The sequence below is a fragment of the Cucurbita moschata genome, unplaced genomic scaffold (genome assembly GCF_002738365.1).
Source record: "Cucurbita moschata cultivar Rifu unplaced genomic scaffold, Cmos_1.0 Cmo_Scf00046, whole genome shotgun sequence".
Classification (NCBI taxonomy): domain Eukaryota; kingdom Viridiplantae; phylum Streptophyta; class Magnoliopsida; order Cucurbitales; family Cucurbitaceae; genus Cucurbita; species Cucurbita moschata.
This window is the reverse complement of record NW_019268562.1, coordinates 610,176-622,507: the sequence shown is the minus strand read 5'-3', so window position 1 is coordinate 622,507 and position 12,332 is coordinate 610,176. Positions and strand designations below refer to the sequence as shown.

The following is a 12,332-nucleotide window of genomic DNA, read 5'->3' as shown; positions in this document are numbered from 1 at the left end:
TATTGTGTCTAGTTTCTGAAACCATAAGATTTTCTATGAGGATTGGTCTGAAATGGGGTTAAAATTGAGAAAACCCGAGAAAAGGTCAAATTTTGAGTTGATTTGGACAGTTCAGTTGAACTGGCCATATCATCGTATTCTTCCTCTGAACAGGAAGAAGATGCGCATTTTTCGCGTCGCCGCCATCTGAAACTCGGCCTGTACAGCCACATTTACAGCGTTTCTCTCCTCGATTTCTTTGTGAAACTTAAAGATGGGTATTACAAGGAATGGCTAGGGATTTGATTCGATACATTCTTGTGGATCGTAGCCTAAGATATTCGCTTCCAAAGTTCATCCAAAATCTGATTTATCGTTGGAGATAAAATAAAGGATTTCTTATTGGGTAGCTGATTCTAGGGGTTTCAAGGCCCTATTTCTTCATTGAACCTCTTCCATATCCTTTCTTTAGGCTAAAGGAATTGGTTTGGAGGAACGTCTTTGAGTGTAAGACCTTAATTTCCAAAAATCGTTCTCGGTATGCAACTCACTCGAAACGCCAGATTTTTGATCTCTTGGGTAGCTTGTTCTACGACGTTTCATCTCTTGATTCCTTCATCAAGTTTACTCAACTTCTTCCTCTGAAGCTAGAGGAATCCTTAATTTGAAGGAAAAGAGATCGTAGATAGGAATTCGACTCTTATTCCCAATTTAATTTCGAAACCTATATTCATCAATTCGACACTCTCTCGAGGTTATTTTTCTTCGTGGTCTTCTATGGAAGCATTCCTTGGAGGTGCAGAAACTGATTGGAATCATTCTTGCTCGACGAATCATCATGTATCCTCGGATTAGATTTTCAAGTTTTTCTTGAAGTTCTAAAATGGCGGATTGAATTGGGGGAATGGTTTCTAGGCACATTCAGCACTCTATTCCTTTATAGAACTTGTGGGTAATCTTGTTGAGAAACGGTAGGAATAAGTTTGAAGAGAAATGGTGGAGGATTGCTCTCGAATTTGGAAGAAATCTGAGAGTAGGAGACCCATAATCTAAACGTTTATTATCTTCGATTGGGGATCGACCTTTCTCGATTCTTATTCCGTATTGTTTCTCCTATTTCAGACTTTATAGGAGGAGCTTAAACTGACATTGAGAGCTCCAGATTCTTCGTTATTTAGAAGTTTGAAGAGAAAGGGTGGAGGATTGCTCTGGAATTTGGAAGAAATCTAAGAGTAGGAGACCCACAATCTAAACGCTTATTGCCTTCGATTGGGGGATCGACCTTTCTCGATTCTTATTCCGTATTATTGCTCCTACTTAAGACTTTGTAGGAGGAGCTTAAACCGACATTGAGAGCTCCAGACTCTTCGTTATTTAGAGATCGAACTTTCTGGATAATTTTTCGAATATATCAACTCCGATCATATCCTTACCGACCTTAGCTTTGAATACTAGTCGTTGGATGTGATGATCCGTGCGTGTTTGTTCTAGATCATATCAAAGTTTGGAGGAGATCCGATGGTTGAAATTTTAGTTCGAAGGATTTTGCTCGGATGGCCACGGTAGATGCTCTGATTCTAATTATAGTGGCATTTCTGTAATTGTCCATTCTTCTAGGGGTATTTTGGTAATTTGCCACTTTCCGAATATTTTATTATTATTTTTCTCGAAAAATCCATAATTTTTCTACAAATTCCTCATTGCTTTTTGATCATTTTTTGCTTATTTTGAATCTTGAGATTCCTTCTAGATAAGGAATTACAAATCCGAAAAGATTCTTGATAATTGAGAAAATGACTTTTTTGCCCTTTTCTTTTACTTTTTCCTTTCCCATCCTTTTCAAAAGGCCTTTAACTCCCTGAAATCACTTGTTAGGGTGAGTGGCTTGACTAAGTCCTTTGTTCTTGCGTAATCCTTTAATTTTTTTTCTTTCTATCCTTTGGGTCTTTCATGAGTGGCTTATTGTTATGGGAGCTAATTTTCTTCCTTTTTTGGGTGTTACATATACATATTCGTTACAAACACAAAATAAGAAGCAGACTCAAAAGAAGAACAAAAAATACTAGATTAAAAATTGAAGTTAGTCCATGGCCCACACTCCAAAGTCCACTCTCATCCACAACCAACTCTTAGTTACTTGAAAAAAAATGATAAACATGGAGTGAGTAAAACTTAGTAATTAGCCTACTAGTAGGTTCTTAATCGTGACCTTAAGCTAGGATATTACTTCTTGTTATGTTTTCTGGATCTTAGAACTTAGAGGTCATCGTTTCATGTATCATATACTGATCCTGAAAACCTTCCCCTAAAATATCCTTCAATTTTCTCCCCATGAACACATGAGTGGTGTCGTCATAATCATGTAATCCTACTGGTAAATCGTTGTGCAGGACATCTCATTTAGCTGATGGGAAAGATAGGTCTATCATAACATCCAGCTCATGATACATATTGCAGGACATCCTACCTAAAGAGGAATAGGGGCCTTTTAGAACACATCGTAATGCAGATAATGGTTACTTCTGGATATGGATCCTAGCAACTTATTTAGCATGTTATTCACATAGTTCTAGGTACTTGGTACATGGATTATTGATGAACCTAGGTTTATACATAATGTCATGGGTTAGGCTATAGGAGTTGAGGTTTTAGCTTAGGAAAACATTACAGGGTAACCTAACGTGGACTAATTCGTGTGAAAACCTACTAGCACTTTGAGGACCTCTTTCCTTCACCAAACTTATGGGTAAACTTATTTAGGAGGTGCAGGAACAAGTTTGGAAATGAACAGTGGACTATAGTTCTCAAATTCGAGGTAAACCCATGAAAACGATACCCCAAAACAAAAAACTTGTATCTCTCGATTGGGTACTCGATTAAGATTGCTTCTTGCCCCTAATAGTCTACCCTAATTCATAATTTATAGATGGATTTTCCACTACCATTGAAACGTCTAGAATTTCTATAATTTCATTCTTGATTTTTCTGAATCTTCTGCCAGAAAAATCTTCTCCGATCGAAGCCTTCCTTTTTTAAGCACCTTGTAATTCTTATTCTATAAAAAATTTAATGATTCGGAAAGTTTATAAAATTAGAAAAAGTACCATTTTCTTAATGTTTTTTCAATTTTACTTGTTCTTTGCTTCTAGATACAACCTAGTAGGGATTATACACTATCTCTTATTGGAGACCTTGAGTGTTGCAAATTCTCCTCTCCTTTGAAAACTTTCGGTCATCGAAAGTGCTTATTCTAAAATAGGTCAGGGTACAAGGTTCTTATTTGCCTTCTATTTCCCAAGTGGCTTCTTCTACTCTATGATTCTTCCATAGGACCTTAAGGAGAGAGATTTCCTTGTTTCTCAATCATTTGACTTTCTTGTCTATTATTTGAATCGAGTCTTCTTTAAACGTTATGTCATCTCTCAAGAAGAGAGTTTCATGAGCAAGTACGTGCGAACGATCTAAGGTATACTTCCGTAGTATGGATACATGAAAGATATTATGTACTGCAGACAAGTTTGGGCATTGCCCGATTCTATAGGCCACAGATCCAATTCTTTCTAATATCTCAAAGAGACAGATAAACCTAAGGCTTAGCTTCCCCTTTTTACCCTACCTGAGCACCCTTCTCATGGGGTGCTACCTTTATGAATATATGATCCCCTACCAACAATTCCATGTCCTTGCGTCTTAGGTCTACATAGCTTTTCTCTCGGCTTTGTGCGGTTTGTATCCTAGCTTTAATCTTCTGGACTGCGGTGTTGGTAATTTGCACCAGCTCTGGCCCAATAGTTGTCATTTGCCCCCCTTCTTCCGAAAAGATAGGGGATCGAAATCTTCATCCATAAAGAACCTCGTATGTGGCCATTTGTATGGTGGCTTGGCAAGTATTATTATAAGCGAATTTCATAAGGGGTAGGTACTTATCCCAGCTTCCTGCAAAATCCATCACATATACCCTCAACATGTCTTCCAATATTTGCTTGAGCATTTCTGTTTGATCATCTGTTTATGGGTCGAATGTCATACTATAACTGCGTACCCAATGCCTTTTGTTGAATTTTCTAGAAGCGAGATTTAAATCTGGCATCTCGGTCTAATACTATTGCCTTTTGTTGAATTTCCAAAAGTATACCCAATACCTTTACCGATGAATATTCATTTTTAATGTTAGCAAGAGTAGCTCAGTTGGGAGATTGTTAGACCGAAGATTTGAAGGTCACATGTGTTTTATCCACGTTCAACGCACCTAATACAAGTTTATTACCTGACTATTCAATCTAAAAACATAACTTGCTTATTCAATCTAAAATTAGTGATTATTTCTTTTTTAAACTTGATGAATTAGCGGAAATACCTTTACTTATGAATTTTCATTTTTAATATTAGCGGGGATAGCTCTGTTGGGAGAGCGTCAGACTGAAGATTTGAAGATCACGTGTTTGATCTCCACGTTCACCGCACCTGATTCTAGTTGCATAACCTGACTATTCAATCTAAAATTAGTCATTGTTCCTTTCTGAAATCTCAATGAATTATCGGAAATACCTAACGTGTTATAGTTCACCGCACCTTATACAAGTTGGATAACTTGAATATCTTATTAAAAATTAGTGATTATTTCTATTTAAAATTTCAATGAAGTAGCGAAAATACCTTTACTGATGAATTTTCATTTTTAGCGTTAGTGTGGATAGTTTTCAGTTGAGAGATCGTTAGATTGAAGATTTGAAGGTCTCGTGTTCGATCCACGTTCACCACACATGGTTCATGTTGCACAATTTGACTATTCAATCTAAAATTAGTGATCATTTCTTTCTAAAATTTCAATTAATTAGCCGAAATACCGGATAGCTCAATTTGGAGAGCGTCAGATTTAAGATTTGAAGGTCATGTGTTCGATCTCCACATTCACCGTACCTGTTTCTATTTGTATAACCTGATGAATTGTCTTTTGTAATGATTATGGGGATAGCTCAATTGGGAGAGTGTCAAACTGAAGATCTAAAGGTCACGTGTTCAATACACGTTCATTGCAATTGGTTCACCTTGCATACTTTGACTAAGTTGCATAACTTGAAGGTCTTGTGTTTGATCTTTATTTTTTATGTTATTTGGGATGGCTTAGTTGGGATCTACATTCATTCATTGCACCTTATAGTTTAGTTGAATTAGAAATAGCTTTACTTATGAATTTTTATTTTTTATGTTATTTGGGATGGCTTAGTTGGGAGAGCATTAGATTGAATATTGGAAGGTCATGCATTCATTGCACCTTATAGTTTAGTTGAAATATTATTTCTTTTTTAAATATAATTAATCAGTGGAAATAGCTTTACTTATGAATTTTTATTTTTAATGTTAGCAGGGATAGCTCAGTTGGGAGAGTGTCAAACTAAAGATTTGAAGGCAACGTGTTTAATCTTCACGTTCACTGCACCTGTTTCCATTTGCATAAGCTGGCTATTCAATAAAAATAATGAATTAGAAGAAATACCTTTACTTATGATTTTTTTTTTCAAATATTAGTGAAGATAACTCAGTTTTGAGAGCGTCAGACTAAAAATTTGAAGGTCACGTGTTCGATCCACGTTCACCGCACCTGATTCAAGTAGTATAACTTCTAAATTCAGAGCTGATTTCTTTTTAAAATTTCAATGAATTAGCGTAAATAATTTTACTAATGAATTTTCATTTTAATGTTAGCGTGGATACTATAAATGCTCTATAAGATATTTAGTAAAATGACTCATTTTATTGCATGGAACAATAAAATTGATGTTCCCGTAGAATCGTCAATACATTCTACTTTCAATGTTGCTAAGTTGAGTCCTTTTGATGTAGGTGATGATTTTTCTAATTCGAGGACAAATCCTGAAGAGGGGGATGATGATAAGAATCACGGTGTACATTCTACTTTCAATGTTGCTGAGTTGAGTCTTTTTGATGCAGGTGATGATTTTTCTGATTCAAGGACGAATCCTTTTTGAAGAGGGGGATGATGAGAAGAATCATGGTGTTCAAACTGGACCTATTACACAACCAAAGGCCTAGAAGATTCAACAAGCATTCATACTTCATCTACAAAATTGGATAGGCTAGGTTCAACCATCATTTCATGTGTTACAACCTGATTCGTTTGAGTCAAGACCATTTGGAGATTCAAAAGTAAATATTTGCACGGTTGAAGTAATGGATGAAGTTGCAAGCATCATTTCATGAGTGGTTGATCCAAATCTTGTTTCTCAATTTTGGATCTCATTATCTAATTCTAGTTTATCTCTTGGTTGATCCAAATTTTGTATAAGAAGGTGTTAATTTCTTTAATACAAGGGTTCTTGCTTCTACAAAAGCTTGGCTCATTGGGTTGAAGATTACGGTTGGTCTATCATCCTTCAACGGGATCTTCTATCCTCATGACTTGCTCTGATGCGGTCGTTCTTCTAACGCCGATGACACGTCCAGTTGTCGAGATTGGTAATGCGAGTTTGTAACCCATCCATTGAGGTTCTTGGAATGATTCTATAGCTTATCATTTCCATGTTGGGAGTTGGATCATGGGTCTTGGGCGAAGGAATCCTTGATTTACCGCCCTTCGAGTTGAAGGAAGTGTCATACGGCTAATTTTTTTTCAATTTTTTTTTATTTTTTTTAGTGATTTTATTTGATTTTATTTCAATTTTGTGAAACTCACTCAGGTCCTCATCTCAATCATTTCAACCCTGTTGGCATTCAATAAGAGAGACCTTGGAGATAACCTGTAACTATTCAACTGGATTATCACATTAACAATTTGAATCAAATAAAGTGACATTAACCATTTGAATCACATCAACGCCACTTGTTGAACTTGACCAAATGTCTATAACATAACACTAACAAAGGTACAAAGTAACACAAACAAAGGTACAAAGTAACACAAACAAAGGTACAAAGTAACACTAACAAAAGTACGAAGTTCATAAAAGTCTTGTTAATCTAAACTACCATTGAACTTGACCATTATAGTGCCTCTCAAACGTAGGTAAAGTTTAAATTCGAGTCTCCTTGTCAAACTCACTCGGGTGCTCATCTCAACCATGATGGCGTTCAACAAGAGAGACCTCGAAAATAGCCGGATTATCGCATTAACCATTTGAATCACCTCAACCCCACTTGTTGAAATTGAAACAAATATCTATAACATAACACTAACATAGGTACGATGTTCATAAAAGTTTTTAATGTAAGATACTATTGAACTTGACCATTAAAGTGCCTCTCAAAATTTGGTAAAGTTTAAATATAATTGGTGACAAAAGATGAAACTATAAAATAAAAAGAAATAAGAAAATAATATTCAATTTGAGAGAATCAAACCAGAATCTCCTAGGTGAAAGCCAAATATCAAAATCGTTGGACAATAATGAATTTTCTGTGTAGTTGTTCTAAAGTCTTTTGTCTAATCGCTGAAGAGTTTTACTATGATGTTTTGGGTAATGTCTAATTCTTTAACACGTCCTTTCATGTGTGTGATAGAGTTCTCAGAATTACCGCGACGTTTCGAGCTGTTCGATTGTGTGACTCTTTCTTCAAAAGGTTAAACATCAAACATCAAGTCTTTGATTGGCAACCCATCCAAACGAGTGTCGATTGCATCGATTCCATCAACAGTCTTCCCATCAGTTTACGGTGCATGACCCATTTTTTATACCATTCACCTTCGAGCGCCACCATAGTTTTGCATCGTCCGTGAGATGCATTGCGACCAACGTAACTCTTAGGTCCTATGAGCAAGTTCCAGTAACCTTCAAGTATTGTTCTACGTAAAAAATAAAGCTTTTTAATTCCTTAGCATCCCGGTTTCCATTTAAGGGGTTGTGTTCTTGGATTTTAAGTTTGTTAAGCCCACATGAACTTGGATTGAGGTGTGGTTCTCTACAGCCCAACTTGTCAAACTCACTCGAGTGCTCATCTCAACCATGATGTCGTTCAACAAGAGAGACCTCGAAAACGACTGGATTATCGCAATAACCATTTGAATCACCTGCTCATCTCAACCATGACGTCGTTCAACAAGAGACCTCGAAAACGACTGGATTATCGCATTAACCATTTGAATCACTTGCTCATCTCAACCATGATGTCGTTCAACAAGAGAGACCTCGAAAATGACTGGATTATCGCATTAACCATTTGAAATTAAACAAAATATCTATAACATAACTCTAACAAAGGTACAAAGTTCATAAAAGTCTTTTTAGTCTAAGATAGAAACTGTAAAATAAAATGAAATAAGAAAATAATATGAACTCGGGTCTCCTAGGTGAAAGCTAGATATCCTGACTGCTGGACGACAATGGATTTTGGTGTAGATGTCCTGAAGTCTTTTGTTAGATTGCTGAAGAGTTTTAGCATAATCTTTTTTTTAATGTCTAACTCTTCGACACGTCCTTCCCTATTTGTGTTAGAGTTCTCAGGGCTACCGCGACGTTTCGAGCTGTGAGATTGTGTGGCTCTTTCTTCAAAAGAGTCAATATGAAATGTTAGGTCTTTGATTGGCAACCCATCTAGGGGAGCGTCGATTGCATCGATTCCATCAACAATCTTCCCATGAGTTTATGGTGCATGACCCATTTTTTATACCATTCACCTTCGAGCACTACCATAGTTTTTCATCGTCCATGAGATGCATTGCGGCTAACGTAACTCTCAGGTCGTATGAGAAAGTTCCTGTATCCCTCAACTCTCAGGTCGTATGATAGAGTTCTTAGAGCTATCGCGACATTTCGAGGTGTTCGATCGTGTGGCTTTTTCTTCAAAAGAGTCAACATCAAACGTCAAGTCTTTAATTGGCAACCCATCAAGGAGGAGTGTTGATTGCATCGATTCCATCAACGGTCTTCCCATGAATTTATGGTGCATGACCCATTTTTTATATCATCCACCTTCGAGCGCCACCGTCCATGAGATGCATTGTGGCCAACATAACTCTTAGGTCCTATGAGTAAGTTCCTGTAACCTTCACGTATTGTGCAACGTCAAACATAAAGTTTTTTTAATTCCTTAGCATCCTGGTTCCCATTTAAGGGTTTGTGTTTTTGGATTTTCAGTTTGTTAAGCCCAACATGAGTTTTGCTTGGGGTGTGGTTCTCTACGACCCTCCTTGTCAAACTCACTCTGGTGCTCATCTCAGTCATCTCAGCCATGATGGCGTTCAACAAAAGAGACCTTGAAAATGACCGAATTATCACATTAACCATTTGAATGACCTCAACCTCACTTGTCGAAATTGAACCAAATATCTATGACATAACACTATTAAAGGTTCAAAGTTCATACAAGTCTTTTTAATCTAAGATACTATTGAACTTGACCATTATAGTGCCTCTCAAACCAAGTTCATAAAAGTCTTTTGAATTTAAGATACTATTGAACTCATCCATTATAGTGCTTCTCAAACCTAGGTAAAGTTTAAATATAATTGGTGACAAAAGATGAAACTATAAAATAAAAGAAATAAGAAAATAAAATTTCATTGTCGAGAATCAAACTCGGGTCTCCTCAATGAAAGCCAGATCTTCTGTGTAATGTCTAACTCTTCGCACGTTTTTTTATGTGTGTGATAGAGTTCTCAGAGATACCGCCACGTTTCTTGTTGTTCGATAACGTGGCTCTTCCTTCAAAAGAGTCAACATCAAACATTAGGTCTTTGATTGGAAACCCATACAGGGGAGCGTCGATTGCTTCAATTCCATCAATGGTCTTCCCATAATTTTTTGGTGGATGATCAGTTTTTTATACAATTCACCTTCAAGCGCCACCATAGTTTTGCATCGTCCATGAGATGCATTGTGGGCCGATGTAACTCTCAGGTCCTCTGAGAGAGTTCCTATAGTCTTGAAGTATAATATCAAAACATATTAACTTATTTGATATGTTAAATATTAAAATAATTGATGTGTATCATAAACATTAAATAAAAATATATATTTGAAATTTGAATGAGATTCATATTAATTAAACATACATTATGATATTCTACTACATTTTAAAAATATTTAAATACGATATTATATCTTAATGTATTAGGTATTCAAATATATAATTTGACAAAAATGATCACAAGTTCACTGTAAATAGAACCCTAAGGTTAAGTCAAAAAGCATCAAACACTAAACACTGCGACATTTTAGGTGATATTTTGCAGAGGAAGCCAATAAGGTCTTCAAAGAGCAGGTGGTCATGTCTGACATTTTAGGTTAACAACATGGTGAAAAGAAACCAGAAATTCTGATATTGGTAATTAACTACAAACCTTTGAATAAGGTTTTAGAATAAATAAGATATCCAATCCAAAACAAAAATGATTTGATCAAAAGAATTTAGAGTCAAATGTTTTTATAAAATTGGACATGAAATTGGGATTTAGGAAAATTCTAATTTCTTAAAAGGACAAATATAAAATAGCATTTAATGTCCAATTTAGAAAATATGAGAGGAACGTCATGTCATTTGGGCTAAAAAACGCTCCATCCGAATTTCATAAGACTATGAATGATATTTTCAATCCTTTCAAAAAAATTTTGATAGTTTATATTGATGATGTGTTGATATTTTCTAAAACCATTAAGATCAACACTTTAAACATCTACATACATTCATTAATGTAATCAAAAGAAATCAACTAGTTGTGTCTATACCCAAAATCAAATAATATCAAACTCAGATCCGTTTTCTTGGATTTTAAATTTATTTGAGCCTTATTAAAACCCATCCAATGGTCTTTGTCTCAAACTTTGGTGATGACGTATCGTAGAAAAGCCAACTTCAAAAAAATTTTAGGTTCTCTCAATTACGTGTCTTATATCCTTCAAGATATCAGGCACATTTACAAATGTCTTGATGAGTGTCTTCAAAATAATACAAAGTCTTGATTTGTAAGGGATATCTCTACAACCCAAAAAAATCAAATCATTAGTCAAATAAACTCTCTGCTTAAGTCTTATTGACCCAAGGGCAGATCTCATAATGAAACGTGACGCATCAAATATGGGATATGGAGGTATCTAAAATTGTCAAAGAGGACAGAGAATCAATTATCATATTTCATTCAAAAGCCTCCAATAATACCATACAAATTACAAAATTGTAAAAAAAAAAATTATATATATATTATTTCCGTTATACTCTATGTACAAAAATTTTAAAGAAAATTTAATTAACAAAACTATTAAAATATATTCTAGAGTCAAATTTAGTTTTAGAAAAAGAAGGAAATAATCTTGTTTCAAACAAAAAATAATTTTACTAGATAGAAGTACGTTTTGTTGTGGTTTGATTTTAAAATTCTACCTATAAAAAAAGTTGAAAACACCTTGGGAGATTACCTATGGGAGAGTTTCTAACAAAGTCTCTCTTCTCTCCTCTGTCTTCTCAAACTGATACTAATCCAATGATACTAATCCAACCAATCATTTGCATGGACTCAAAAGTTCAATTACCTATAAAAGAAGTTGAAAACACCTTGTGAAAGTCTGTAAGCATACTACGACCTCTAGCTTTGCAAAATCCAGCGTTGTTGGCGCTTATCAAAGTCGCTGCCAAAATAAAGTTTAACAAGTGGTTCTATGGTGTAGTGGTTAACACTTTCGACTTTGAATCTAACGACCTGTGTTTAATTCCCGATAGGTAATCCACCAATTTATACAAAATTGGTTCCTAGCCGATTCGGTAGGGTCACTTTTGGACCGATAATCTGTCGAAGGGGTCACTAAGGTTGAGATCATACAAAATGGGACCATAGCTCAATGTTAGAGCATTTGATTGCAGATCAAGAGGTCACCAATTCGAACCTAGTTGGGCCCTTCTATCTAGGATAGAAATTTGTTACACTTTTTGGACCGACACTATGTCTAAGGGGTCACTAAGGTTAAAATCCTACAAAATGGATCCATGGCTCAGTGGTAGAGAATTTGACCGATCACCCGTTTGAACTTGGTTGGGCCCTTCTATTTGGGACAGACATTTTTTACACTTTTGGACTGGCACTCTGTAGGAGGGGTTGTTGAAGCTAATAATAGAGTTTGAATTAGTTAATACGGGAGAGAAGGAGGAGGAGAAGGAGGAGGTGAATTCAATTTCATCCACAAAACTCTCAACCAACTCCGGGAATCCCTCTATAAAATGACCTCCCTCCCTATCATTCACATCACTCCTCCTCTCAATCTCACTTCAAATTTGAAATCATGTCTAAGAGGTCACTAAAGTTGAAATCATGCAAAATGGGTTGAAATCATGCAAAATGGGTCCATAGCTCAGTAATAGAGCATTTGACCGCAGATCAAGAGGTCACCAGTTTGAATCTGGTCGGG

The 12,332-nt window shown here is 35.8% G+C and overlaps 1 non-coding gene across 1 annotated transcript; it reads left to right on the top strand.

Annotated features, from left to right (window-relative positions):
* The first annotated feature begins 5,343 nt into the window (after window positions 1-5,343).
* TRNAF-AAA lies at window positions 5,344-5,580 on the top strand. The gene is made up of 2 exons: window positions 5,344-5,380; window positions 5,545-5,580. It is a non-coding gene; the product is annotated as a tRNA-Phe (tRNA).
* The last annotated feature ends 6,752 nt before the right edge of the window (window positions 5,581-12,332 follow it).